This window comes from Hippocampus zosterae, unplaced genomic scaffold, assembly GCF_025434085.1.
Source record: "Hippocampus zosterae strain Florida unplaced genomic scaffold, ASM2543408v3 HiC_scaffold_164, whole genome shotgun sequence".
In the NCBI taxonomy this organism is placed as follows: domain Eukaryota; kingdom Metazoa; phylum Chordata; class Actinopteri; order Syngnathiformes; family Syngnathidae; genus Hippocampus; species Hippocampus zosterae.
Genome location: NW_026262795.1, coordinates 42,917 through 49,117, shown reverse-complemented (window position 1 = coordinate 49,117; position 6,201 = coordinate 42,917).

The following is a 6,201-nucleotide window of genomic DNA, read 5'->3' as shown; positions in this document are numbered from 1 at the left end:
GCTTCTGGACAAAGAAAGGGTGGCAGGTCAGCCTGCTCTGCGAGGGGGCGGACAGCCTTCCAGACACGATGTTCGCGTGATTACAAAGTTTGAATTTAAGTCCGCGTCTTTATAAATGTCCAAGGAAATTTAGGAACCTGCCACTCGGCAGCGCACCCATTCCTGCAGATCCCCGAGTTGGAGGTGATTCTACAGGCCTATAAGGCCAACGAAGAACCTGCCGTCCTCGCGGGACAGCTGCTGTCCTAGCGAGGCTATTCAAGAACCAAGTCGGAGATCGAGAGTCTTTATAACGACGTGCAGCACTAACCAGCATCGAACCTTTTGAACCTCAACAAGGAGTGCACCGCTGAGGGGCTGTGGGCGGTCATCCAGGATCGTACCATGTCACTCCATCAACTGCCTGAGCGCACTCGTAAGAAGCCGGTCCGGCAGTATGAATGCGACTTCCTGCCAAGCGCAAGGCCGAGCCCAAGCGCGAGTCCCGGCCGGCCCGAAAGGTGCGGTTCCAGCGGAAGCGCAAGCTGATAGGAAGTATCCTGCCACAGATGACTGGTCGGATCAGCGACCGCATAAAGCTCCTCGAGCACAGCGAGAGCGAGGTCACTGGCTGCCTGCGCAAGAGCAAGGGTCATACAGACCGCTGCTACCACCCGCTCAACTGGCTGCTGGTCGAGAGTGAGTACTTCGTGCCGACTCTTGACAACGCCTTTGTTTCCACCAACGAGTTTCAGGAGCTGTTGAAGAGTGCCGGGATCAATTATAGGGCGGGCCTGACCAGGCGGGAGTGGGCGGCCATCCGCGTGGCTATGGCAAGCCGCCTCTGTTCAACCAGGCCTTCATCAAGTCGGAGATGGAAAATCTTGAGAAGTCCAGGAATTTTTGTAGGTGTTACTTAGAGCGCCCTGACGTCAAGCTGCTGGAGAGATTCGAGCATGAGAGCCAGCTGCAGGAGTCACTGAAGAAGGTACATTCGTTCTAGGTCAACCAGGTGGTGCTGGCCAAGCACCCAATCTGCGGGCACCTACACTACGGCTTGATCTTCGCTAAGGCCAAGGAAAACTGTCTGATGATCAAGTTCTGACCGCAGAGTTAGGCGTCCACAAGGTGGCGGATTTCCAAGTCAGCCATGAACTCAACGAGCCCCAGGTGGACCATTCCGAGCACCCTAACTCGAAAATGTCCAACGAAATTCGCAAGGTCATCAATGAGCTCGACTTCAAGGCCACTGGTTCGCGCTGATCTTGCTGCAGCAGAAGACCAAGCTGATCCACCATGAGCCCAGCAGCGACGAGGAACGACTGTGGGTCGGCCAGGCGATCGGCATGATCAACCAGGCGCTGCGACCGGTCATGACCAAATTCAGGATGAGAGGGGTTCGAAGATTGGACCTTGACGGGAAGGCGATTATCCCGCTGATGAACAACGTCCTCCGCCACAACATGCACAGCCTGGAGGTCGGGCTGGACCAGTTCGCCTTGGAAGAGGCGAGGACGACCGAAATGAGGATGGAGGAGAAGGAGGCTACTGACATGGTCAGGCGGGTCATGCCGAACCCTCCTGAGGGCGAGCTCGGCGAGCTGTATTCGTGCCTGATCGGCATCCTGGCAGGCTTCCGGGTGCGCGGACGCATCCTGGCCGAGACCCCCGACTTCAAGCGGCTGGTCGAGCTGATCTACGACAAGCACCCTGACGAGCTGAACGAGATCAACGACATGGTGGTCAGCATCGCCAGGAAGGTGAACCCGTGACCCTCGCATTCAGAACGGCAGCAGATCCTGAGGCAGCTCCTCATCGCCTCCTTCCTTCATTATCCGGTAGCGACTCTTCTTGGGGCGTGCTTTCTTGCTGTGAGGTTTGCTGTTCGAAGAGCCGCCCTGGCTCTTGCTCTGACTGGGCTCGTTGCCCTGGTCGCAGCTGGTGGTGCGAGTGCCCTCCTCCTTTTCCTGCGGGTCCTCCCTGGGCTCTGGCTCGTGGGACCGCTCGATGATGTTCTTCCGTTCTTTGCGGCGTGCCAGCTTTTCCGCAATGTATCTCTTCTGGCTCTCAATTTCTTGCAGAATCGAGCATTCCAGCATCTCTGCCTTTTTTTTCTACGACCGGATCATGCTATCCGCGCCCTCCCTCGAATGCGTGACTGCGAACTCCACCTGAAGGTCGATCTCCTCCCGCCCGCGCGCGTGGGAATGGTCCAGCCTTTTCAGCAGTCCGTCGGTGCGCTTGATGAACATCCGGACGTGGTCCTACTTGCCTCTTGCCTAGAAATGCTCAATCGCGGCCTGATAAGCCCCTCACCTGATACAAGCCCAGCAGCTAACTCATGTCCTCCTGCGCAGGCTCCTCCTGGACCTAAATGTCAAGCTCGAGATTCCTGATCCGGTCAAAAAGATTGGCCGTTCCCTACATTATAATCAAGCCTCCGAAACCGCCCGCAGGCAGGCATCCTTCATATTATAATCGATGAAACTACGACGCAAACGGCTTTTGAAGCAGCAGGAAAGCAACTTCGTGCTGGACGGCAACTCCCTCTCTTTCGAGAAGCCTGCCTACGAGCCCATGCTCGACAAGCATCTTTTCTTTTACTTCGCCAATGAGCACAAGCTGAAGCACCTCTGTCGGCAGAGGATCATCAATCGCCGCTTCCAGATCATCGAGCCCTCGCTCAAGAAGCTGGTCCACGAGCGCAGCAGGATGGCCGTCCAGACCCAGGAGCGCAGGAACAGCACCCTCGAAAACTTCCAGAAGAAGAAGACTTTCTTCCGCACAAAAGTCAACTCGCTACGAGGCCGGCCCAAGCGCGAGGTGCTCGCTGCCGGCCAGGAGGCCGACCCATTGCCCGGGTCGGGCTAGAGGTCAGGACATTTGCCCACGATCTAGCCGCAACTCGAACCCTCTGAAAATTGATCAAACCACTTTCATGAAACCAGCTCGCTTAAGCTCGGCCAGCTAGGTCAGCACTGTGAAGTGCTCTCGATCCCGCACCGCCCTGCAGTGCCGTTCGAGGGACAACTGCTCTTCGAGGAAGTTTATGCGGGCTGCCAGTTTCTGGCAGGCTACCTTGCTTTGCTCCAGTTTCGAGTTTTGCTCATCCCTGCGATCAGCCGCTGCCCTCAGCTGCGACTGCTCAGAGCGAGCAGATTCTCTGATTTTGCTGAGGCTCGCCTCAGTCCTCTGCTTGCTCTCCCTCCGAAGCAGATCATTTTCTTAAACGAGTGACTTTTCACGAGCCGTAAAGTACCCTATATTTGCAACAGCAGACATTCTGCTACTCTACTGGAACTCCCAGAACTGATGGAACCTATAGCTGACCTAGAACAGTTCCTCTTTGAAGCCAATTATTTGCTTCTTAAATAGTTGCAGGGCTGCCGAAGCCTGTTACTTTTGGCCCTCAGCAAATTATTTTCGGTCACTATTTTCCGTAGTTCCTGCTATTTTGTGGCCTCAAAGGATTTGAGCATTTCTCTTACATTGCTAATTTCGTCTTGGTAGGATTGCTCCTGGCCGTGAGAGTGGAAGTGGGAGAAGCATTGCTCCACCCATTACTCTAGGTGGCCCTACTGGGGTTGGCAGGGAACCCCGGTTTTGCGCTGCAAGAGAGTGACCAACTCAGTAAAAGCAGCTAGACTGTCCTTCTCACGGTTGGCCTGCAAGTGCTTCAGCTTGAGTTAAAGCCGCCTCCAGTCAGGCTGGTTGGCCTGTTAGTTTTCTTTCCCGCCTTCCGCAATCCACATTCAAACCCTGATTATACCGGTTCTCAAAAAGATATTTTGATCAATGGGTGCAACCTTCTGCGACGATGGGCCCAGTGACAAGGAAATGCCCTCTCACTTTGAATTTCCCTTGCCGGGTCTTCTCAACGAGAAGTTCACTGCAGAGACTCACGGCGAGCCTACTGACACTGCGCTTGAGGCCTGTGAGGACATCTTCTTCAACCGTTCGGATGCGAAGCCCTACCTCTAGCTGCTGGAGGGGCTGCGGGTCAACAAGGCACGCTTCGTGGACAAGAAGTCACCTTGTAACCGATGGCTAAACACTCACAAAAACGGCAGACTGAGCGAGCTGTTCCCCGCGCACAAGATGATCGAGGACCGGATCGACCCCCTTGAGGTGACCCTCGACCGCAAGTCCGAGCAGAAGGTGGCCAAAACCATCTACGCCAACACCCACTACCTGGCAGTGGTTATGCGCGGGCTGGCCAGCCGCCCCGCCCTCCTCCCTCAGATGCTCCTGACCAAGCAGAACAACTACGGGTTCCATGTCGTCCGGCTGTTCGTCAATGGCATCCCGACCGAGGTGGTGGTCGACGACAAGGTGCCTATAACCGATTCGGGCGCGCTTATGTTCATCCAACCCCAGGACCAGAATCTGTGGCCTGTGGTGCTGGAAAAGGCGTGGTGCAAGCTCACTCTGGGCTACCACACTGAGGACCAGCTGCTGCCCAACTATGTGGTCGAGGAACTGCTGGGTTGCCGCTGTCAGAATCGAGTGCTTGACGAGGACCGTCTGAAGGTTGTGGAAGACACGCTACGGGCAGGGCATTTGGTGTTCGTAACGGCCAATAAGAACCCCGGCCACAAGATCTTCCCGCAGCAGATGTTCTCGGTGAGTCGGGTGTGCGAGGTCACAGCAAACGGCGAGAAGGACCAGGTTTACGTGCTGGAGTCGATCTACCCCCAGGACTTCGAGACCGCGAGCGTTGTCGACGAGGATCTGAGGAAGCTGCTGATCGGCCAGCTGGGCGAGGAAAAGACCAAAGAGGTGCACTACTTCATGCGCAGAGAGATGATCGACATTTTCGGGCATGTCTTCAACTGTTTCACCGGTGAGTTCCAGAGAAGGCATTGGGTCGAAAGCGCGCCTGGCAAGGCTTTCCAGTTTTTCAAGCTGAGCGTGGATAGCGACGGGCCCATGTCGGTGCGGGTGGCACAGCACTACGACGGGTACGTGCAGGGAGCAGGCTACCTCTACTCGCAGATGGCTGTGGACGTGATCGACCTGGACAACCACAAGTGGCTGCTGGACTATGACCGGCTGCTGACGGGCGATAAAACTTTGAGTCCGGTCCTTACCAGATTTCTTTGAAAATGGAGTGCATAGGTTCCGGCCGGGGGTCTACTTGCTTAGGGTCAGGACTGTGTGGACCTTTTTGGGGGCCGAAGCCAAATATACGGTGGTGGCCGAGGGGGATCGGGACTTCACTCTGCACGAATTTCCTGAGATGGAAGGTTACCGCCTGCTTGAGTAAGTGATGCTTAAGGAGTCGACAGGCGAGAGCTACGAGATCGAGGGGGTGAAGTACCTACAAAACTGGGTGCAGTCGAAAGGCTACATTCTTTTCGAGAACACCCGCAAGCGAAATCGGATGGTTGAAGCAACTTTCGAGGGCTGTCAGAACATGGTTTTCCTGGGCGACGACAAGCCAAGCTCGAACAAGTGCGTGCCCTTCTAGCTGCCAAGCCTGGCCAAGAAGGTGATCCTCTTCGAGCAGTACGACGTGGAGGTGGAGGGCTGCTACAAGAAGGTGAAGATCAGAGTCTCTTGATGACATCAATATTTGCAATTATGTATCGCAGGATGACCAAGCAGTACAGTCTGCACAGGATCAGGGAGCAGAGGTTCGTGCTGGACGGAGTGCGGTTTCACAACCAGTCATCGACTGACAACAAAATCCACACGCATAAGACCATCATTCTGCCGCGGATCAATCGTCGCAAGTAACGCCTGACCCTTCACAGAAAACCAGTCAGCGGCTCCGACCTGCTTTCTTTCATAGAGCAGGTCAAAACAAGACAGCTAATTTGATTCCAATCCGTTAGGTTCGTTACCAGCCGCCTTTAATCTAACGAAGGCCCTTTCTTTCTTAATTATTTAAATCGGAGGGATAACAGCTGGATTTCCAATTTAGATTAATTTATATGGAAGGTGTGAAGGGTATCTTGAAAGTTAAGGTCCTGGCTGGGTAGTTGCTGAGGGATCTGGATTCGGTCGGTAAGATGGACCCTTTCGCCGAGCTGAAAGTAGGGGAGATTACCCGAAAAACAAAGGTTGTTGCGGAAGGCGGCCTGAAGCCAGTCTGGGAAGAACAGTTTTAGTTCGAGGTGGAGGGCAAGTCGACTTTGCTGGACGTAACGGTCAAGGACGATGACGGTGGCCGGGCAGACATCTGCGGGGTGAGCAGTTTCGACTTCGAGCCAATCACCA